Consider the following 24,399-nt stretch of genomic DNA (forward strand, 5'->3'; position numbering starts at 1 on the left):
CTGAGGTAATTTCCATGTAGTCAGCCTACTATCTTTACTCAGATTAGCTCCTGAGGAATATGATTATTCAGAAATGTAATTTCCTTATGGTTAAAAAGAGAAGGAATTTCCCTTTTTATGTTCTAATTAAATCTTCTAATAGGAAATTTAATAATAGATTTGAGCTTATAGTTGTCTAATATACAACATTTTATAACATTTGCGGTGCGTTATTTGAATAATGCTACAATGTTACATCAGCAAATTATTTTTATTGGTGAATTTGATTGGAAGATTTAGCTAGGCATAATTCAATAGAGAGACTGTAGGGGATAAAATTTCGGCCTACTTTTTAATATACCTTTGATTTTGTGATCCATCTTAACCTATTTCAAAAACAGCCTTGTACACATGAAAAAATAATTATTCTGTGGACTGATCTACACAAATTCTTAGTCTAAGGAATATATATTTGACCTTGGGAAGCAAGAATAGATCATCATAGTATTGGAATTCTCCAATACTTTCTTCATTTTCTCTCCCTCAGTGTGCAGTCACCACATACACAGTGGACCACAGGGGCTAGGTTATTAATTGGAAATTTTTATTAACCAAAAGAACAAAAAACATGTAAATTTAGACCGCTAATTATCCAGCCCTCTAGGGGTTCAAGTTTCTAGTCCGTTTTTATTTCCTAACACTAATTGGGGGATATTTATTAGAACATGGCTTCTCTGTCTACTATCAAGCAGGGCATAAAAAACAAACAAACAAACAAACAAAAAAAAACCAAGAATAAAATGTATGAAAGGTATACAACTTCTCCACAGAGGAAACTCTAAAATATTACTGAGGAAGAAATTCAATATATCTAAATAGGTAATCATTCCATGCATATATATTGAAAAAACAACAATATAAATATATTTCTTTCCAAATATTCTCTACCTTTAATGAAATAGCAACCAAATCCCAGCTGGTTTTTTTGAAGAAATTAACAAGTTAACTCTAAAATTTATTTAGAAATGGAAATAGCTGGAATCTGTAGGACAAGCTTAAAGAAAAAGAAAAGGGGCTGGAAGATTTATACCCCCAGATATCAAGATCTGTAACAAAGCTGAACAATTATTATGTTTGATATAGATGTAATTAATGAAATATTTAACTAGATTGTTTAAAGTACTGTAAAACATTCTTGCATAGAAATATATTATTCTTTCCTTTAATTTTCAATATTGTTATCATAATCTCATTACCAGTATCTTGAGCATCATTACTGAAGAGAATTACTCTGCTTTATGCTATGGTAGAGGGACAGAAAACAAAAATATGTATCTTGTCAGTGATATTCTTTTTTTTTTCTTAAGATTTTATTTATTCACTTGACAGACAGAAATCACAAGTAAGCAGAGAGGCAGGCAGAGAGTGAGGGAAGCAGGCTCCCCGCTGAGCAGAGAGCCCGATGCGGGGCTCGATCCCAGGACCCTGAGATCATGACCTGAGCTGAAGGCAGAGGTTTAACCCACTGAGCCACCAAGACGCCCCTGTCAGTGATATTCTGTATGTCCTATGTAGGCATGAAATATTTTGGTTATTCAGTATGATAATGGATTTGCACTTATTTGTTAATAACAAGTACTTCATACTTATAAGAGGGTTAATTTATAAATTAGAAAACTTCTGGAAGTATTTAAGAATATTGTATTTTGTAATACAACAGTCAAAGCTGATTTATCTGCAAAGAGTTTAAATAAAGAGAAAATCTAATGTAGTTTGTGTTCCAATTATAATGCCTAAAACTTACAAGACATTTTGTAGGTTACAAGCTATTTTCCCACAGCAAATTAGTTTTCTATTGCTGCTATAACAAATTACCACAAATTTAGCAATTAAACAGTATAAATTTATTATCTCAGAGTGCACATAAGTCAGAAGTCTTGGATGGCGTACAAGATCATCTTCTCAGGGATTCATCAGACCAAAATAAAGATGTAGGTGTGCTGGACTAGTCTGGAGGCTTTGGAGAAGAATCTGCTTCCAGAGTCATTCAGGTTGTTGACAGAATCAAGTTCCTTGCAGATAAAGGAACTACTTCCCATTTCTTTGATGACTGCCAGTCTGTTGTCTTTCTCAGCACCTCTAGGTCACCTGAATCCCTTCTCAAATGACCACCCCCTTTCCCCCAGTCAGCAAAAGCACATTGAATTCTTCTTCTCCTACTTCAAATATCTGACTTCTGTCAGTGCCAGTAAGGGAAAAAAATATATATATCTTTGAATTATCTCTCACATGATTAAGTCAGACCTATCAAATAATCACTGTATTGTAAAGTCAGCTGTGTTGTATAAAAAAACAGATTCATAGGAGTGATTTCTCATCTTTGCAAGTTCCAGGGATAAGAGGTTGGGGTGGGGAGGGTTAATTTCCTGCCTACCACACATAGATTATCAGTGAAGTTGTTGTTATAATTATGACTTGGTTACAAACCAGATTTCTGAGGCTCAGAGAATGAAATAATTTGTATAAATTCTAGTAATTTATAATGGAGTTAACTAGCTCTAGAATTAAAAACCTTTCAATAAATATATTTCCTAAATGAATTGTGTCCTTCCAACAACTGAGCTAGTTGACATAAAAGTGGAAATGAACACGGCCAATGGTTGATACAGTGCTTTTGTGTTTTGTTTTTGTTTTTGTTAAAACATTATATGGAAGAGTAGAATATGTAATAAATAATATAATATATAATTTACATATATTTATATATAATATATAATATATAATATACAAAAATATATATTTATATATTATATAATATATATAATATAAATAATAAAAATAAGAGTAGAATATAGAATAAAACATTATATGGAAGAGAAGAAAATAAAGTTCTGTCACATAATCTGAATGGTAGGTGCTCAATACCATCTTGATGATGCAGATTATATGACATAGCAGACAATAAATATGTACTAATAGAACATATGAATGACTGAAGCACATGATAGAAAGTACATTCAAAAGATTATTTCCAGTCATCACTGGAATAGGCTAGTTCTCTAGATCTGCACTGTCCAATATAGTAGCTACTCACTACATGTGAGTCTTATTGCAACTCCAAATTGACCTGTGCCATCAAATATAAAGATATATCCAATTTGGAAGGCTTAATATGAAAAAGTAAAAATATAATATATGCCATTAATAAGTTTATATTATCTTTGAAATATTATTTTGAATATTTTGAATTAAATAGACTATAGTAACACAACTAGCTTTACCTGCTTCATTTAAATTATTTTTAATGTGTTTCCTTGAAAAGTTTTAATAATATATGCATCTCCCATTATGTATCTATTGAACAGGACTGCTTTAAAACAATGCAGCAAGAAATACTTTTTCTTTAAGATGCAGTTTGCCCACGTCAGTATTCTCATATCAGGAAATTGTTTCTTTTCCTATTATCTACAGATCACCTAAGAAGTTACTTATGAATAAATAAATATTCCATCCTTCACATATGTTCAATCAGTCTAACTTGTTAAGAAATGAAAATGAACAAAACAAAGATTTAAAATTAGAAAAGCTTTATATGACTATTAGAATAGAAAGAGAATATGAGGCAGTGTGCCTGGTATAAATCCGATTTTGCTCTTGTCCTTTTTAGTACTCTAGATTGCTCCTCTGCCTGTTTAGCTCATTTCTTCTCTCCTTCATGTCTGACAAATTGACCTCAGTGTTCGTCTTCTGTTAACTCAAAAGAATCTTTGCACTTGGATCAGCTCTGTTTGACACTGGGAAAAATGAGAAATGGACCATTGATATGCAAAGAAGGGTGATGTGGCTAGACTAAAGATGGTAGGCTTCTGGCCAGCTACTTCCAACATGGCTCATTTAAAATTCCCACTTGTTTAAAACAAAATATTAATGAGTCTGCTGAAGAGACTTCATAAATGCTGAAGAATTAAAAAGGCTGAAGTCTGAAGGGCATAAGAACAATTTTTTAATAAATTCTCTCTGACCACTCATGCTCAGGTGCGATATGTAACCTCTTATTTTTATGAATCCTTCTGTTGTTGTGGATTCAGTACGACCTTTCCCATAAAAGAAAAAAATTTGGTTATTTTGATAAAATATCTTGGAAGGTTGCCTATGCTTTTTAAAATAAAAGTGACCTGGGGCGCCTGGGTGGCTCAGTGGGTTAAGCCGCTGCCTTCGGCTCAGGTCATGATCTCAGGGTCCTGGGATCGAGTCCCGCATCAGGCTCTCTGCTCAGCAAGAAGCCTGCTTCCCTCTCTCTCTCTCTCTCTGCCTTCCTCTCCGTCTACTTGTGATCTCTCTCTGTCAAATAAATAAATAAAATCTTAAAAAAAAAAGATTAAAAAAAAAATAAAAGTGACCAAATAACTAAGAAAGTTTAAGTTACATGCAGAGATTTGAGGAAATACTCCAGTGGCAGACAAATATTTGATTCCAAAATAAATTCTAAGTACTAAGTGAATGGAGGGTAACTAAGTCTAAAGGCTAATAATATTTTTTTAATTTTTACTGTAAAAGGTTTATTGTATAGAGGAAAAAATACTTGGTTGCCTAAATTTGTAAAATAATTAGTTTCTTGGCATTAATATGTACCAAAAACATAATTGAATAGAATTTTGGAGGGTTTTTGCTATCTTTACTTCTCAAGTGTACATTTTTCACAAAAATATTATTGGGACATGTTTTCATGTATAAAAAGGAGTAAAAATGTAAATTAAATCTTGTCTAGTTTATGGTAGCTGTAAAATAGCTCATTCTAAGTAGTATGCAGAACTGTATTTACATTAACTATTCATGGTTTCCTTGAAGACAAGATAATTTACAGTACAATGTTCATGCCTCAAAAAATATACACAGTAAGCCCTTCAGAAGATTTGTAATGCAACAGATTTATGAAGAAAGAAAAATGCATCATTTTAAACACTTGCATTAATAATTAAGTAACATTTTAAAATGGATAATAAAACATTCAACTAATTTTTTTTTGCAAAATAACATGGCAAATACTAGCCAATGAAGATAATAAATATAAAAGCAGACTTATTTTAAAAAGAGAAAAGCTGTAAATTTGATGCAAATCCTCGATTTGGTTCTTGAAAAAATAACAAGCTTGATAACAGTGTTATTTAGAAAATTATGGAAAAGGAAAAACAAATACTAAAACCAGAATTTAGATAAGGAATAAATCTATAGGTATGAAATTTAAATTGTAGAAGATGTATTAATAAATGTGAACATTCCATTACTGTGGTGGATTTTCTAAAAAATAATTCAGATTTATGTTAAACAGAGGTAGAAAATTTAAATAAACAAGTTCTGAGAAAAGAAATTTGTAAATGTTAAAAAAACACTTTAGAAAATAGCTCACTTCATAAGCACATGCTTTGTATTTTAAGGATATATGATTGTTGTACAACTTGCAATCTTTAATAACTTAAAAGAAACAGTAAACTTTTTTAGTTATTTTTAAAAGACAAAGTAACCTTGATGCAAAAACATTTAAAAATACACAGAACAAAAATAAAAACAGAAATCACATCTATGTTTACACTGGCCAAAATCATTTTATTGTCAACTATAATCCAGTGTAATATTTAAAGCATAACACACTACATCTTATCCTAATCTTCATATCTATGGCCAAATGACTATGAACCAGTGAAGGAAATGCCAGTTGTATATTTTGTGGAAATTATGGGTACATATTGTTTTAAAAGGAGAGAGAAGTCTGTAGCTTTTTCTCTATTCTTCCTACTGTCTCATAAGCACATGTAATGGCAGGTGCTCTAGCAGTCATTGTGGACCATGAGGTTACCTCAAATATGGAAAGCACATGGCTTGAGGCTGATGGGAAAAACTAGGCAGTGCTCCCTCAGTATAGTTGATGTTCTAATCAATTCTCTGCCCCTTTGTGCCTGTTCAGTTAAGAAATTTAATTTCTGTTTAAGCCATTATCACTTAATGTTGAAATTATTTCTACAAATTAATTATTCTGATGTCTCAAATTTGCTTTTTTAAAAGATTTATTTATTTAGAGAGAGCATGAATGTTGGGGGAGGAGGAGAGGAAGAGGGAGAGAGAATATCCTAAGCAGGCTTCACACCCAGCATTGAGTATTATGTGGGGCTCCATCCCACAACCCCAAGATCATGACCTAAGCCAAAACTGAGTCAAACACTCAACCAACTGAGTGACCCAGGTCTCCCTCAAAATTCTTTTACCTTTAAGCAGGACATAAAGATATAATAAGGGTAATGTGTAGAGAGTGGCTAATACATTTAAAATAGGGTTCAATGCTAAAAATGTAAAATGTGAAGAGACTGAGTGATTTAAGATCTAATCATGTAGATATTAATTTTCTATAAATATACAAACATTTGGCAACATAAGTTTAAATTAATAAAAGTTTACTAGAGAAGAGCTTGAGATCCTAAACTATATTTTTTTAACAAAACTTTTAATGTATAACTCTTTTTTTTTCAAGGAGAAGGACATTATTGTGTTTTACTAAAATATTTTTCCCATCATGTTCAGTGTACTTGTTAATCCCCATTCCTTATTTCCCCCATCTCATCACCCACCTCCCCTCTAGTAACCATCAATTTATTCTCTATAGTTAAGAGTCCACTTCTTGGTTTGTCTCTCTTTTTGCCTTTGCTTGTTTGTTTTGTTTCTTAAATTTCACTTGAGTATGGTATTTGTCTTTCTCTGACTCACTTATTTCACTTAGAATAATACTCTCTAGATACATCCATGTTGTTGCAGATGTTAAGATTTCATTCATTTTTATGGCTGAATAATATTCCATCGTGTATATGTACCCCTCTTTGTTCTCCATTCACCTATCCTATGGACACCTGGGCTGCTTCCATACTTTGGCTATTGTAAATAATGCTGCAGTAAGCAAAGGGGTACATATATCTCTTTGAATTAGTGTTTTTGTATTTTGGGGTAAACACCCAGTAATGTGATTACTGGATAGCAGGGTAGTTCTATTTTAGTTTTTTGAGGAACCTCCATACCATTTCCCACAGTGGCTTCATCAGTTTGCATCCCACCAACAGTGCAGGAGGTTTTCCTTTACCTCACATCCGCACCAACACTTGTAGTTTCTTGTGTTGCGAGTTTTAGCCACTCTAACAGGTATAAGATGGTATCTTGTTGGAGTTTTGATTTACATTTTCCCCATGATGAGTGATGTTGAGCTTTTCTTCATGGTTTCTTGGCCATCTGTATGTCTTCTTTGGTGAAACATCTGTTCATGTCTTCCATATTTAATTAGATTATTTATTTTTTGGATATTGAGCTGTATCAGTACTATGGATTTTGGATACCAACTCTTTATTGGATATGTCATTTGCAGATATCTTCTCCCATCCAGTAGGTTGCCTTAATTTTGTTCTTTCCTTTGTTGTGCAGAAACTTTTTATTTTGATGCAGCATTGATATCTTATTTTTGCTTTTGTTTCCTTTGCCTCAGGACATGTATCTAGAAAAATGTTGCTACAGCCAATGCCAGAGAGATTACTGTGATCCCTTCAAGGATTTTTATGGTTTCAAGTCTCACATTTCAATCTTTAATCCATTTTGGATTATTTTTGGTTTATTTTGTCTATGGTGAAAGAATGTGGTCAAGTTTCATTCTTTTGTATATGACTATCCGGTTTTCCCAACACCATTTGTTGTATTCAGTCCTCCTTTGTCAAAGATTAATTGACCATGTAATTGTGGGTTTGTTTCTAGGATCTCTGTTTTATTCTATTCATCTGTGTGTCATTTTTGTGTCAGTACCATCCTGTTTTAATTACTAGCACTTTGTAATATAACTTGAAATCTGGAATTATGATACCTCCCCATTTGTTTTTCTTTTTCAACATTGCTTTAGCTATTTGAGGTCTTTTGTGGTTCCACACAAGTTTTAGAATTGTTTGTTCTTGTTCTGTGAAAAAATGTTCATATTTTGATCATCTATTCTGTAAATTACATTGGGGTAGTATAGACATTTTAACAATATTTTTTCTTCCAGCCCATGAGCTTGTAATGCCTTTTCATTTCTTTGCATTGTCTTGAATTTCTTTCATTAGTATTTTATAGTTTTTAGAATATAGGTCTTTTACCTCTTTGGTTAAGTTTATTCCTGGTCATTTTATTATTTTGGGTGAAATTGTAAATGGGATTTTTTCTTAATTTCACTTTCTGCTCCTCCATTATTAATATACAGATATCTGTATTTTTATATCCAAGGACTTTACTAAATTCATTTATCAGTTTTAGCAGTATTTTGGTGGAGTCTTTAAGGTTCACTCTATATAGTACCATACCATCTGCAAATACAGAGAATTTTACTTCTTCCTTACCAATTTGGATGCCTTCTCTTTCTTTTCTTTGTCTGATTGGGTGGCTAGGACTTCCAGAACTACGTTGAATAAAAGTGGTGAGAGTGGACATCCTTTTCTTGTTCCTGACCTTAGGAGAAAAGCTCTCAGTTTTTCACCATTGAGTATGGTTGGCCATGGGTTTTTCATATATGGCCTTTACCATGTTAAGTTCCCTCTAGACCTATTTCACAGATGGTTTTTATCATGAATAGATGTGGTACTTTGTCAAATGCTTTGCTGCTTCTATTGAAATGATCATATGGTTTTTATCCTTTCTCTTATTGATGTGACTTAAGACATTGATTGTTTTGTGAATATTGAACTACCTTTGCATCCCAGGAATAAATCCCACTTGATCATGGTGCACGGCTTTTTAAATGTATTTTTGGATTTGGTTTGCTAGTATTTCACTGAGGATTTTTTCATCTATATTCACGACAGAGATTTACCTGTCGTTCTTTTTTGGTGGTTCTTTGTCTGGTTTTGTTATCAGGGTGAAGCTGGCCTCATAAAATAAATTTAGAAGTTTTCCTTTCTTTTGTATTTTTTAGAATAGTTTGAGAAGAATAGGTATTAACTCTTCTTTAAATGTTAACTAGAATTCACCTCTGGAACCATCTGGTTGTGGACTTTTGTTTGTTGGGAGTTTTTTGTTTTGTTTTGTTTTGTGTTGTTTTTTTGAGTACTGATTCATTTTCTTCTCTAGTAATCGGTCTATTCAAATTTTCTATTTCTTCCTGTTACAGTTTTGGTAGTTTATGTTTCTAAGGATGTATTCATTTTTATAAATTGTCCAATTTATTTTTCATAATATTCTCTCCACACCCAGCACTGAGTTGGGTTTTTCATAATATAGTTTTTCATAATATTCTCTCACAATCTTTTGTATTTCTGTGGTGTTGGTTGTTATTTCTCCTCCTCCTTCATTTGTGATTTTGTTTATTTGGATCCTCTCTGGATTTTTGGCATGTTTTGTTTTGTTTTTTAATGGGTCTTGCTGAAGGTTCATCAATTTTGTTGATCTTTTCTAAGAACCAGCTTCTGGTTTTATTGATCTATTGTTTTGTGTTGTTGTTGTTGTTGTTGTTTTGTTTGTTTTAGTTTCTATTGTATTTATTTCTCCTCTAATCTTCACTATTTTCTTCTATTTACTGGGTTTGGGCTTTGTTTGTTCTTTTACTAGCTCTGTTAGGTAAAAGGTTACATGGTTATTTGAGATTTTTCTTGCTTCTTAGAACTTTTTTGAAGTGCTTTTGCTGTATCCCAAAGATTTTGGACCATTGTGTTTTCACTTCCTTTTCTTTCCATGTAGTTTTTTATTTCTTCTTTGATTTCCTGATTGACCCATTAATTATTTAGTAGAATATTATTTAACCTCCATATATTTGTGCTCTTTCTAGATTTTTGCTTGTGGTGATTTCTAGTTTCATAACATTATAGTCAGAAAAGATACATGGAATGACTGATTTTTTTTGAATTTGTTGAAACTTGTTTTGTGGTCTAATATGTGATCTACTCTGGAGAATGTTCCATGTGCACTTGAAAAGAATGTACATTCTGCTGTGTTAGGATGGAATATTCTGAAATTGTCTATGAAATCCATCTGGTCCAGTGTTCGTTCAAAACCACTGTTTCCTTGTTAATTCTCTGTTTCTATGATCGCCCACTGATGTAAGTGGGGTGGTAAAGTCCCATATTATTATTTTGTTATTATTAGTTTCTTTTGTTTGGTATTAACTTTTTTTTTGTATTTGGATATTCCCATGTATTGGAATAATTGTAAATATTCCAATATTTACAATTAATATATCTTCTTATTGGATTGTCCCCTTTATTGTTACATAGTGTCACTCCTTGTCTCTTGTTACAGTCTTTGTTTTAAGGTCTATTTTGTCCTGTATAGGTGTTGCTACCCCAGCTTTCTTTTGACATCCATTTGCATGATAAATATTTCTCCATCCCCTCACTTTCAATCTGCAGGTGTCTGTAGGTCTGAAATGAGTCAATTGTAGGTAGCATACAGATGGGTCTTGTTTTTTTGTTTGTTTTATCCATTCTGTCACCCTGTATCTTTTGATTGGAGAGTTTAGTCCATTTGCATTCAAAGTAATTATTGATAGATATGTATTTATTGCCATTTTGTTACTCATTTTTTTGGTTATTTCTATGTTTCTTTTGATCCTTTCTTCTCTTGCTCTTTTTTATGATTTGTTGGCTTTTTAAAATTTTAAAAATTTTTTAATTTTTTTTTACAAATCTACACCTTTATATGTTTACTTTTCATTATTTTTAAATCCTTGCTGGGTACAGCATCACACAGATTCTGTGGCCAATGGCTTTAGCAGGAAGGTTGCTTCAGAATTTGGCATGAACCACTGTTTCCATGAGCATGAGTTACTTTTCTCCCAGATTCCTCTGGTTTGGTTTGGTTTGCCACCAGGAGTCACCGTGTTGTTCTTTGCTTTGTACACGTAAGCACATCTCTTGCTTAGATAGAATTCCATTTAATCTTGAGCGTATACACCTTCAATTTTAAGAAGAGCTGTGTGCGCTCCTTGGTTGCACTGACCCTGCTTATAGCCAGCAAAAATGGCCTTGGACCACAGCCTTCCAGACATTATTTGGTATTTAGGAGTCCTATTCCCAACAGACCTCCACAGGACCCAAGATGGCAGAAAAAGAAAACTTGTTGGCTTTCTTTAGTGATATGCTTGAATTCCATTTTCTTTATTCCTTGCCAATCTATTACTGGTTTTTGATTTGTGGTTACTATGAGGTTTATGTATAACATCTTCTGCACATATCAGTCTATATCAAGTTAATTATTGCTTAAGTTTAAATCTGTTCAGTACTATCCCCCACCCCCATATTTCAATTGTATGTTGTCATATATTACATCCTTTTATTTTATAAATTCCTTGACTGAATTTTGAAGAAAGTTCTATTTTTACTGCTTTTGTGGGGGGTTTTGTTTCTTGTTTTACTTTTTATACTTTCCCTATGATCATTCCCTCCCACTCACAGAGTCCCCATTACTATTTCTTATGTGCCTAGTTTAGTGGTCATAAATTCCTTTAGTTTTTGTTTGTCTGAGGAGATCTTTATCTCTCCTTCTCCTCTCAATAATAACCTTTCTGGATAAAGTATTCTTGGCTGCAGAATTTTCCCTTTCAGTATTTTGAATATATTGTTCCTTGCACTTCTGGCCTGCAAATTTTCTGCTTAAAAATCTATTGCTATCCTTAGGGGTTTCCCCTTGTATGTAACTGTATTCTTTTCTCTTACTGCTTTAAAAAAATTTTTTTTAAAGATTCTATTTATTTATTTGGCAGAGAAAGACATAGTGAGAGTGGGAACACAAGCAGGGGGAATTGGAGAGGGAGAAGCAGGCTTCCCACTGAACAGGGAGCCTGATGTGGGGCTCCATCCCAGGACCCCAGGATCATGACCTGAGCCAAAGGCAGATGCTTAATGACTGAGCCACGCAGGCGCCCCTGCTTTTAATTTTCTTTTATAGCTACTTTTTGCAATTTTGATTACTATGTCTTGGTGTGGACCTCCTTGCTTGAATTTGGGGGGCATCTCTGTGCCTACAGTATTTGGATATCTGTTTTCTTCCCCAGGCTGGGGAACTTTTCAGCTTTTATTTCTTCAAATAAATTTTCTGTTCTCTTATCTCTCTCTTCTTCTGAGATCTCCATTATGTGAATGTTATTACACCTAATAGAGTCCCTGAATTCCCTAAAACTATTCTCATTTTACATAATTTTCTTTCCTCTCCTTTGCTTAGCTTTGTTACTTCTCATTACTTTGTATTCCAAGTCATTAATTTGTTCTTCTGTTTCATCTAGCCTGCTATTTATTCCATCAGGTATATTTTTATATCATTTATTGATCTCTGACTGGTTCTTTTTTATCTCTGCATTAAAGGTCTCACTCCTGATGTCCTCCATTCCTTTCTCAATCCAATAAGTATATTTATGATCATTACTTTTAATTACTTATCAAGCATATTACTTATATACATTTCACTTTGGTCTCTTGCTATGGTTTGGTCCTGGTCTTTCATTTTGGAGATACTTCTCTGTCTCCTCATTTTGTCTGACTTTTTGTGTGGTAGGAAAGTCAGCTACTTCTCTTGCTTTTCATAATAATAGTTTTCATGAAGAAGAGCTCCTGTAGTGCCCTACAGTGTAGTGTCCCCATTTCCCAGGTCCTGGTGCTTCAGGGAGTGTCTCCTATGTGTGCTGCATGTGCTCTTCTGTGGAGTCTTGGCCTGTTTTTCCTTCAGTCCAGTTGTCTACAAAGGCTGTCTTTTTTGGGGGGGTAATGTTTTGTCCCCATCAGGGATAGGGTGCATTTTAACATGGGGAGCAGTGGTGTTCTTGTGAAATGAGACCTACCCCTGCCACCCAAATTGAGGTCCTACAAAGGCACACATATGGAGATGAGGTGTTGGCAGGGTTTGTGCTAGTCTTCTGGGGAAGGAGGCCCATAACATAGGGACAGAGGCGAGTGTGACCAGGGATGGTAGATATGCCAAAGTCCTGGGATGGGTGGGGGTTGGTACAAGCAAGTTAGGTAAGGAGTGTCAGGAGGGCAATGGTTACTGCAGGTGGCTGTTCTTTGTGCTGGGAGATGGAGGAGGGAAATGGTGCCTCCCAGCTTCTTTGTTCCTGGAGGGTTCTGCCCACAGTCCCTATCTCAATAGGCCATGCTCTGAGATGAGCAAATGACTATCCCTCCCATCTGCTCCCAGTGTTTTTCAAACTGTTTGTTCTGTGCTGTATCTGCTTGAACTGTTTGTCCTGCTGTCTCTTTGGATGGAGAGTCTGCTTCCTAACCCTTCTGGGCTCTCCCAGAGTCAAGCCTGTAGATGTTTAAAATCCCAAAGTTTAAGTTTGCTGGTTGTTAAGAACTCACAAAATTAGCCCTATTTTCTTTCAAAGGCAAATATAATGAGAATTCCTCTTCCCCCTTCTTGGGCTACCTGGTGTCAAAGTCTGTTTTCCATCCTTTTCTGTGCCACAAGCTATCCTACCCACAGTGGAAGTCATGGTTCCTATTGGTCCAGACCATGTCCTTGCCCTTTCTACCTTCCTCAGTGTGGCCTCTTCACTATCTTTAGTTATGGAGTTTATTCTGCCAGTCTTTGGGTTCTTTTCTGGGTTATTTAGGCTGCTGTAAGTGTTATCTTATTGTATCCGTAGGACAAGTGAGTTTAGTGTCCTCCTAGTCTACCATATTCCCCTCAGGGCTTCTTGGTGTATAACTCTTGAATTACATAGTTTAGACCAAACCATTTGGGGATAAAAGCAAGAGTTTTATTTGACAGGTGAGCATGATATCAATCGATGTTATGAGTACTTCCAAAAATCTCAAACTTAGTCAACAAAAGTTAAAATAATTAAAATATTATGATAATCTTCCTTTATTACACCTTAAATTTATAAAACAGACTAAAATATTGAGCATAATCTATTCTGCCATAATCTTCATTTTTTATGTTGCTTTATATTGAATTAGCATGTCTGTAACCATAACTTATTCCAAAATGATGCCAGTGTTCTATAGATGAGACACTTATTTTTATCCAATTTTTGAAATAATTGGATAATAAATATTATGAAATAATATTTATAATATATATTTTATATATATATATTATATATATATTAAATAAATATATGTGTCTCAGATGGGGCTCATCGTGCCAAGGGCTCATGGGTCACTGGTTCTCCAAGTGCCAGGGGTGGGCAGGCAGTGGCACTGAGCCCCCTCCAACACTGTGCCCTTGTGGAGAAAGCACTGACCTGTTCTGCCCCCTTAAGTCCCCCTCTTCTGACATGCCTTTCGCACCCCTCCCATTAGGACAATCAGTCCCCTCCCATCTGGGAGCCCTCTTTTCTTTCTCTCTCCCCTAGCCCTTCCTGGCACCCAGCCACCTGCCCAGGGGTGTCCCCTCCTCTTCCATCCCCCCACCCTTGTGGCCAGCCTGGCTGATTTTGTAAGATACTGGGTTGGTGCCCAGTGATTTTTTTTTTCTTGTAATTTAAACAGGCCCAGCATTGTTGGTTCTATTTAATGGACACGAGATAATGTTAGAGGTTTTAAAGTGATTAAACATGCAGACTATGCAAACCAAAAAAATATATATATATACAAAATATATATATTTTTATATATATTTATATATTTATTTATTTAATATATATAATATATATAATATATAAATAATAAATATTATGAAACATTCAGGAATAACTTTCACACAGTTTAAAAGAAAGTCTTAGTAAGAAAAAGGAAAAAGAAAAAAGTCAGCAATTCATAAAAATCTTAAAGGAGAAAAATCTAAAATTTCCACATAAGTTGTAAACTTTATATGAGTAATGGCTTCAGACACTACTACATCTTCACCAAATATTTATGTAAATGATGACATTCCCAGTGTAGAAAATGAAGCCGTGAATCCATTTCATTCCTGTGTTAAAATATTGTTTGGTGAGGAAGGCTATACCAAATATCAGATTCTACATTTTGATGGAACTTGTTTTTATTGAAGAAAAATTACTTCTGAATCACCTATAGATCCAAAGAGGAAGCTGAAGCTCCTTAAATAATGATCCAGGAGATTAAATGACAGTGATGTTAGGCACAGTTTTCAATGGAGATTTAATTGGGCTATTTAAAATTAAGGTGTGTATTTCTGTTGTTAGTGCTCTAGTCAAAATTCACATAAATTTACTTGTTTGTTAAATGATTGATTGACTGATTGATTGAATTTAGTTACATAAGTTTTGTATCATATGCTCCTAACCTTGTTATCTCCATAATTTTTAATTTTTGTGATTTTTCAGAATAGGACACTTTATTTTTTTAATTTAATTTAATTTAATTTGTGTGTGTGTGTGTGTTCCAAAATTCATTGTATACACACCACACCCAGTGCTCCATGCAATACATGCCCTCCTTAATACCCACCACCAGGCTCACTCAACCCCCAACCTTTCTCCCCTCCAAAACCCTCAGTGGACCAAGAGATTGGTCCACAATCTCTTCATGGTTCGTCTCCCCCTCTGATTTCCCCCAACTCACTTCTCCTCTCCATCTCCCAATGTCCTTCCATGTTATTCCTTATGCTCTACAAGTAAGTAAAACCATACAATAATTGACTCTCTCTGTTTGACTTATTTCACTCAGTATAATCTCTTCCATTTCTGGAAGTTGATAACTTTTTTTGTTGATAACAAAAATTGGGTATTCATCCTTTCTGATGGAGGCATAATACTCCATTGTATATATGACATATCTTCTTTATCCATTTGTCTGTTGAAGGGCATCTTGGTTCTTTCCACAGTTTGGCTATTGTGGCCATTGCTGCTATGAACATTGAGGTACAGATGGCCCTTCTTTAAGAATAGGACACTGTAAGAATGTGAATTAAAGCATAAACACTTGTAGTGTATTTCATTTTTAAGCATCAGTCCTGGTGTCTAGGGACACAGTAATTTTCAAGTGTATATAAAATAAATAATAAAATTGTGAGAGAAATAAAATGTTTTATTTGTTCAAAAGAAATAATTGGAGCAATTTTACATGGAGAAGAGTCAACTGAAGGTCAAGAGACAGATGCACTAAATTTCTCCAAATAAGAATCCTTGTGAAATGGAAGAAGTGACCTCCAGTGTTCACAAAATGTTAAATTAAGACCCATGTTTAATCCTAATGTGGGAAAATTTGAGGCTTAACATAAGAAAGGAATTTTCTGATAGATCAGTCTGGAGAACTAACTGCATTTCTCACAAAGTTATATTTCATTTTAGTCTTTCAATTAAATTAGGGAAGACAAATTGTGAAGATATTTTGGAAGCCACTCAATCAATCAACAGAGTGATACTGGAACACATTCGAGGCACCTGCACCTTTGAGTAAAAAAAAAAAAAAACAAAAAAAAAACTTTCTTGCTTATATTAGAATTATATTTTTAAATAAATTGCAGATAACATCATAATTTATATAGTCATTGGTCAGAAATACTAGGAAAAGGGAATTATGTCTACTTAAAACTGACAGAATTGACCAGCTCCGTATTAAACAAATGTATATATAAAAAAAATTGTGTATTTTGAAAGAAAAGTCAGTGTGTGTGTGTGTGTGTGTGTGTGTTTGTGTGTGTTTGTGTGTGTATGTAGACAACGCTGATTGGTAATTCCAGTATCAGGTAATATTTTCCTCTGTTACATGCATATTAGTGAAAAATCGCTAATGCATAATAAATAGGACAAGAGCTATTTATCATCAGTCATTCCAACAGGCAATACACAAAATAATAACCACTATTTATTATACTGCTTTGTCACATGTTTAATTATTTGATCAGTGAATTTTCTATTTGTCTATGAAATTTATTATTGTTAAGAAATTGAAAGACTTCTTTTTAATTTTGTTTGAAAACACAAAACTTACTCAACTGAACTTCATCTGAACAGCTTTTAGAGATTAAATTTGAACAAATACAAAATTAGGATACCCTTCTAAAAATAGGACAGGGAATTGAAGTTATACACAAGTCTCAAAATAATCTTTGACATTTAATTTCTTCATTGGTAGTAGTCAGTCACAAATGTTTTCCTTTTTACAAATCATTTTTAGTTCTTGGTAATCAAATCAAAGTATGGTACTGAAATAGTTTTTATGAAGCTGTTTGTCTTACATTAATAAAACATTTAGGCACATTTATTTGTGTAATATCTTTTCTAGGTAATTTCTTAGAGTATCTATGATCATCCATGTTTTTGCATATTTTACTAACATAAACATGGAATCTAGAATATAATATTTATCAAAGCTTAATGTAATACTGATCACATTCTCCAGCAATATATCTATGTTATCATTTCTAATATATCACATTACAACTTAATTAATGGATTTATACTTAAAATTTGTTTTCATATTTAACCTTAAAAATTCCTGAAAGCAGGGACCTTCATTTTTGTTGATTGCTAAAGACTTTAGATTTGTTTATTTGTTTTTCTCAAGGATTATAGTTCACATTCACTTACTTGATTCACATCAAGTAAGATGTTTGAAAAAAAAATCAGAATTAGAACAATAGGTATCGGGCGCCTGGGTGGCTATGTGGATTAAAGCCTCTGCCTTCAGCTCAGGTCATGATCCCAGGGTCCTGGGATTGAGTCCTGCATCGGGCTCTCTGCTCAGCAGGGAGCCTCCTTCCCCCCTACTCTCTGCCTGCCTCTCTGCCTACTTGTGATCTCTGTCTGTCAAATAAATAAATAAAATCTTTAGAACAATAGGTATCTATGTCAGAACTACAGAAATATCTCATAACAAAGAAATGGATTATAGTCTTTCTTGTGTTAGTGAAATAAAAAAAATACTTAAATGTAATAGACTTTATCTTTTAGAACAGTTTTCATTTACATAAAAAATATAAAGATCTTACAAAAAGCTTCCTATACCCCACATCCAGTTTACCTTATTATTAATTTCTTACACTAGTATTATACATTTCTTACAATGAATGAATCAATAATGATACATTATTATTAACTGAAGTTCACATGATGTTCTGATTTACTGTTTTTCTCTGGTGTCTTTTTTTCTGACCACTTTTAGGATTATTGCACTTCATCATATGTCTTCTTAAGCTTCTCTTATCTGTGACAGCTTTTTTTCATATGATTCAACTGGACTTGTATAGGGATTGAGATCATGGAGGATAAGTGTCATTTTCATGAAATCATATCAAAATTGCATTATATCAATATGACTTCACACTGTTAATGTTGACTTTGACCATTTAACTGATGAATTATTATTTGGTAAGTTTCCTCAAGGTACAGTTATATCCCCCTCCCCCAGCTCCTCTTGGTTTTCCATTTATTGCTATAAATATGGATTCACAGTTATTTATTTTATAATTTGGGTTATAATCCAGAGCTACTTTCTTTGTCACTCCAGTTGTTCCAGATTTGGCCATTGGTAGCTCTTTAAATTGACTTTTGTGTCTCTTTGACTTTCTTCTTTGTTTTTTGTTGTTGTTATTGTTTTTGATAATTTTTTTTTTAAGGGCACTACAACATATTTTTTTCCCAGTCCTAGAACCAAACGTTTTTCCAAAGAGACTTTCATAGCTATTTCTTTAAAGAGCCATATCTCTTAGATCTTTTTATTAAAGAATGGTGTTAGAGGGGGACCTGGGTGGCTTGGTTGGTTAAACACCCAACTCCTGATTTCAGCTACTGTCCTGATCTTGGGGTCGTGAGATCAAGCCCAGCGTCCTGATCTGCACTGGGCATGGAGCTTGCTTGGAATTCTCTCCCTCTCCCTCTGCTCCTCCCCTGTGGGCTTTCTTCTGTCTCAAAAAAAAAAAACCCTATGTGTGTGTATATCTATATTTATATAGATACACATACACATACAGATTTCTGCAAATACTTTAATATGTAATCATCTGTATCTATATTAAGCTACATGAATTTATACTGATATATCCACCTCTAATATATTGCCACATGAATATTACCACACAGTCTACTTTCTTGCTTCTTTCTATCTTCTCACTCTAACAGTAAGAAACTTGGCCTCCAGCATCTGCCATTGATTTATTTGTTTAATTTCAACATTCCTACAAAGCAATGTCAGAATTGTTACCTCATACACAAAAAATAAACTTCAAAACTAGAGTATAGTGTATATGTACAGTCCCTTTTTCTTAGTTTTATAGACTCTCTTCATTTCTAAAGTTACTTAGGTCAGCACAATATTCTTCTACCCCTTTAGTGAGGTTTTTGTCATATTTGTAATACAGCTCAATTGTTTTGTAATATTCGACATTCCCTCCTGGGATCTCTCCTACTCCTAAAGATTTCAAGTAATGTTAAATATTTCATTAGAAAATGTTCTGTTCCCATAGAAAACACTTTAATGAGTGCCTGCACAGAGATATAGCAGTTGTGAGTCTACATGTCATTGTCAATTTTATGTGTCAATGTGGGGGCACTCTGACTGGCTCTGTCAGAGGAGAGTGTGGCTCTTGACCTTGGGGTCATGGTTCAAGATCCACATGGGTGTAGAGATTAGTTAAATAAACAAACAAACAACTTAAAAAAAAAAAAAACAACACCTCACCGCTCCCCTCCCCCCCCCAAATTTTTATATGTTGATGTGGCTTTGCTATATATTTCCCAGTTATTCAGTCAAAAACTACAGTTGTGATTAAAGTCATTTGATTGTAAGAAAGGGCTTGATTCCTGATTCAACCAGTTGAAAGGCCTTCAGAGCAGAACACAAACTTCCCAGGAGAAGAAGAAATGCCTGCTGTGGACTTCAAATCCAGCTTATGCTTCCTAGCTTTCCTTTCCTGATGGCCTGCCCTATAGATTTTATACTTTTGTAGCCACTCCCAACATTGTGTGGCCTTTTTCCTTGCAATTAATCTCCTACTAGTTCTACTTCTCTCATCACACAAGCTAAAACATATTTTGGTACCAGAAGAACATCTAGGAAAGAAATAATCTTTAGGATGAATTCTCTCAATTGGCTCTAGATTTTCTGGAATTATTTCCCTAATGTAGTTGGATTTACAGGAACTAAATACTGTATTTACAGTAGTAAAGTAAGCATTAGTAGTTCATAGCATGATGTGGCAATAGAGACATATAAAATATTGCCATTGGATACTACAAACCGAATACAGAAAGTGTAACTCATGATGCTACCGTCAAACACCTAAATTCTGCCAAATTTTCTTTGCCAGTAGAAGCAGTCTTTCTTTCCCTGCTCAAGGATGTCAGTTTTCCATTGTGTGAAGAATCTGTAATCACCTCCCCTGCGATGGTTACATTGCAAGTGACTGGTGATTCTCCTCAAAACCTACCAACCTCAAAACCTGTCATCCTCCCCAGAGCCAAGACACCTTTTATTCTAGATTTATAAATAGGTTCAAGTCTCAGGACACCCCAGAGGGTGAGTACACAGTGTGACCCCCTAAGGTAGTGCACTTTACACTAAAAAACTGCACACACTTTCTAATTTATCTAGATAGAAATATGGGGACAGGGGCGCCTGGGTGGCTCAGTGGTTTAAAGCTTCTGCCTTCGGCTCAGGTCATGATCCCAGGGTCCTGGGATTGAGCCCCGCATCGGGCTCTCTGCTCAGCGATGAGCCTGCCTCCCCCCTACTGCCCCCGTCTGCCTTTTTGCCTACTTGTGATCTCTGTCTGTCAAATAAATAAATAAAATCTTTAAAAACAGGGCGCCTGGGTGGCTCAGTGGGTTAAAGCCTCTTGCCTTCTGCTCAATCCTTCTGGGATCGAGCCCCGCATCAGGCTCTCTGCTTAGCAGGGAGCCTGCTTCCTCCTCTCTCTCTCTGCCTGCTTCTCTGCCTACTTGTGATCTCTGTCTGTCAAATAAATAAATAAAATCTTTAAAAAAATAAAAAATAAATTAAAAAATCTTTAAAAACAACAACAAAAAAAGAAATACAGGGACATGTGGGAACATATATCATAAGGGTGTGGGATCATGCTTCTTTTTTGTCAGTTCCAATTAGAGAGAGACCATATGTTGGCTGCTCAATGGCTGCTGACATACATTAAAGATTTTTGAGAAAATACAGCTTATTAGGGAGGCAATAATAATTATTAGCAACAAAATAATGCCTGTGGTTTGGAGACCACTTGAGCCAGGGTTCCCATGACCCAAACCAACTAGAATCAAGTCAGGAAATGATACAGAAGAACAACAGGATCACCAGCAGCATAACAAATCCAAGATTCTAATAGCTTTTTATATGTGGATTCATTCATTCTTCTGCCCCCTTTTCATGTCTAAACACAAACATTATTGCCATATTATATCATATGTACTTATAATATGTGTATAGAAATAAACTGAAAACTTTTGCAATTAATGGATTAAAGTCAAGGCCAAATATGATTTCTATGTATATTTTTTAGGTCTGAGTTAGATAAAAATTACACCTATTCAAGAATAAGAAATATTTTAAAGAAAACATAGGTGTACTTTTTTTTTTTTTTGCAATTTCCTAAACTCCTTTGGAAAGAGGATAAGAAGTTATTACTCAAAGTTAGTTACTTTGAGGCCTACTGAGTGGCATGATACTGCATCACAAACTTTAGACTATTTTGTATATCTATTTGACATTATAATTCTGAGGTTTTCTTAAAAGATTCTATTTTCCTTATTTTGCATCCTAATTTACTTACTCTAAATTTGTTCTGGCAGTATTTTTCATTTTGCTTGCTAGGGAAAAGAGTAAACTCAATAGAGAATAATTTCCTAGTGAAGTCTTGGAAAGTGCTGCATTTGTTTTCTACTTTCATCATTTTAAATTTTGTTGTAACAGTAAGCGTGCATTTTCTTATTTATAAACAAAAGCAATTTGTTTAATCAACACTATTATCAATTTCATGGAGGGCAACAAAATGGCCAAACTTCCTACAGAGTTATTTGAATGTGCACTTCATAGTCTGGAATCAAAGTTAAGAATACGTGTTATCGGGGCGCCTGGGTGACTCAGTGGGTTAAAGCTTCTGCCTTTGGCTCAGGTCATGATCTCAAGGTCCTAGGATCCAGCCCCGCATCAGGGTCTCTGCTCAGCAAGGAGCCTGCTTCCCCCTCTCTCACTGCCTGCTTCTCTGCCTATTTGTGATCTCTGTCAAATAAATAAATAAAATCTAAAAAAAAAAAAAAGAAATGTGTTATGCAATTTGTGAAAACTTGATCCATACATTTATTCACCCAACATGTCTTTATTGAAGGTCTTGCATTTACTGGGGAAATTGTATTTTAAGCATTTCCCAACTGAAATATGGATTTTGTTTCAAAAGATCTCTTGCAAATGTGGACTAACCAAAAACACCTATTTGAAATTCAAAACACCTTCTTAGTTTATATAAATAATGGGCTTTGGAAGGCTAACTCATTAAAAAAATCAGTAAACTTATAAATGTGTAGTTTAAAACAAAAGCAGGTTCAGCATTCTTCGTTCTTCTTTAGCATTCTAACATTCTTCGTGTTCAAAGTTGTGATGCCCTGATCTCTGAAGGGCAGACTTGTATTCCCACCAAATTAACATTCTTTGGTTTTGATCCATTTATCTTATTCTCTGACCTACCTCGATGAGAAGAAAAGGCAGGCATTCGAGGGAACACACACACACACACACACACACAGGGAAAGAGTAAGCTGTGGATGAGCACTGCCTGGACAGCATTTTGGCTTAGGACTAATAAAAACAGATTATGCTTAAAATTAGTTTTAGCTTTACATATGGCTTCTTCTCTCATCCTTCTCCTCATGGAATTGCCTTCTTTTAACAAAGGATTCATAATTTCTGTACATCTGTCAAACTTTAGTTTTATATTCCTCTTTGATCATTCTGTTGCCCTATGTAATAATAATTTAAAAAAAAAAAGGCAATTATTCCCACTCCTATGATTTACCTACCAAACGGAAGGCTGCAACATAGCAGCATCTTGGATGGCACAGTGATTTGGCATTGGGGTCCCACTAGTTCAGCCCTAGCATTCCTATCACCAGGGCCTTTCTCCTCTACTCTACTTACACCTACCACCACCACCTACAGTGTATTCTCTATATGCCTCTTCTTATGTGGCTATTCTTTTGTTACAATTAAAGCAAACACAGTAATAGGTCAGAACATTGGGTTCTGACTTCTTCAAATATAACTAAAATATTGTGTGTGCCCTAGAAGCATGTTTATGATAGAAATATGATAAAACTTTTTACAGGGTATTTTAAAATATATCTTAGGTTGCATATACACTTTAAAGTATACCTTTTAAAGATATAACAGAGAGTCCTCATAAACCTCACATCCAGTGTTCTTTATTATAGTTATCTTAGAAAAATATGGGCATTTGCTATAATTAATGAGCTATATTAAAATATACTTTATTCAGATTTCTTTCATTTTTACCTATTGTCTTTTTCCTATTCCAGGATCTCAATCAAGATACCACGTTACATTTAGTCATCATATCTCCTTAGGCTCCTTTTCACTATGACAGCTTTTCATACTTGTTTTGATAACATGGACGGTTTTGAAGAATATTTGTTAAGTATTTTTAGGGTTCCCTGTAGCAGAATTTTGTTTGATGTTTTCCCTTTATTAGATAGGAATTATATATTTTGAGAGGAAAATAATAGAGGTAAAGTGCTGTCTTCATCATAAGATATCAAGAGTACATAATATCGACATGACATACTACTGTTGATACTGATGTTTATCACCTAGCTGAGGTAGTTTGTCAGGTTTCTCGACTGTGTAGTTACTCTTTTTCCCTCTTTTCCATACTGTACTCTGGAAAGAGGTCACTATGCAAGAGAGGCAGGCACAGAGACAGAGGGGGAAGCAGGCTCCCTGCTAAGCAGAGAGCCCGATGCGGGGCTAGATCCCAGGACCCTGGGATCATCACTTGAGCCAAAGACAGAGGCTTTAACCCACTGAGCCACGTAGGTGCTCCAGATGGGCACTTTCTTGTTCCTACATACATATGGCATTTCCTTGGTGTATGCACAGAGTGAGCAACATCTCTCTTTCTTCCTCGTATTATAAAACCATCAATTCTATTAAGGGTCTACTTGTGTTATTTCATTAACCTAATTACCTCCTAAAAGGTCTGTCCTCACCCATGGATAAGGCTTTAATATATGAGTTGGGAAGGGGCAAGTCAATCAATAGTATTGCCTGTTTATTTATTCAATAATACATTATGCTTATATGGACATGGATATTTATTTTATACTTCACCTTATAATCCAATAATACTTCACTTAGTTGTTCAGATTTGACCAGCGGGGGCTTATTTGCTTGGCTCATGTGTAACTAATATTATCTAATGTTAACATTAATTTTAATTACTCCTAACTGAAGAATTGGTAAAAAATGTTTATCTTTATGAAAGTAATACAACAATATCTCATTTAATATG

The 24,399-nt window shown here is 34.4% G+C and overlaps 1 long non-coding RNA gene and 1 pseudogene across 1 annotated transcript in view; one reads left to right on the forward strand and one right to left on the reverse strand.

The window, feature by feature from the left end:
* LOC125094739 (uncharacterized) overlaps positions 1-24,399 on the forward strand; it is a 687,251-nt gene that overhangs the window by 544,242 nt on the left and 118,610 nt on the right. The window lies entirely within an intron of this gene.
* On the reverse strand, positions 10,686-11,014 carry LOC125094738 (60S ribosomal protein L35a-like; annotated as a pseudogene).

This window comes from Lutra lutra, chromosome 3 (assembly GCF_902655055.1).
Source record: "Lutra lutra chromosome 3, mLutLut1.2, whole genome shotgun sequence".
NCBI classification, from domain to species: Eukaryota; Metazoa; Chordata; class Mammalia; order Carnivora; family Mustelidae; genus Lutra; species Lutra lutra.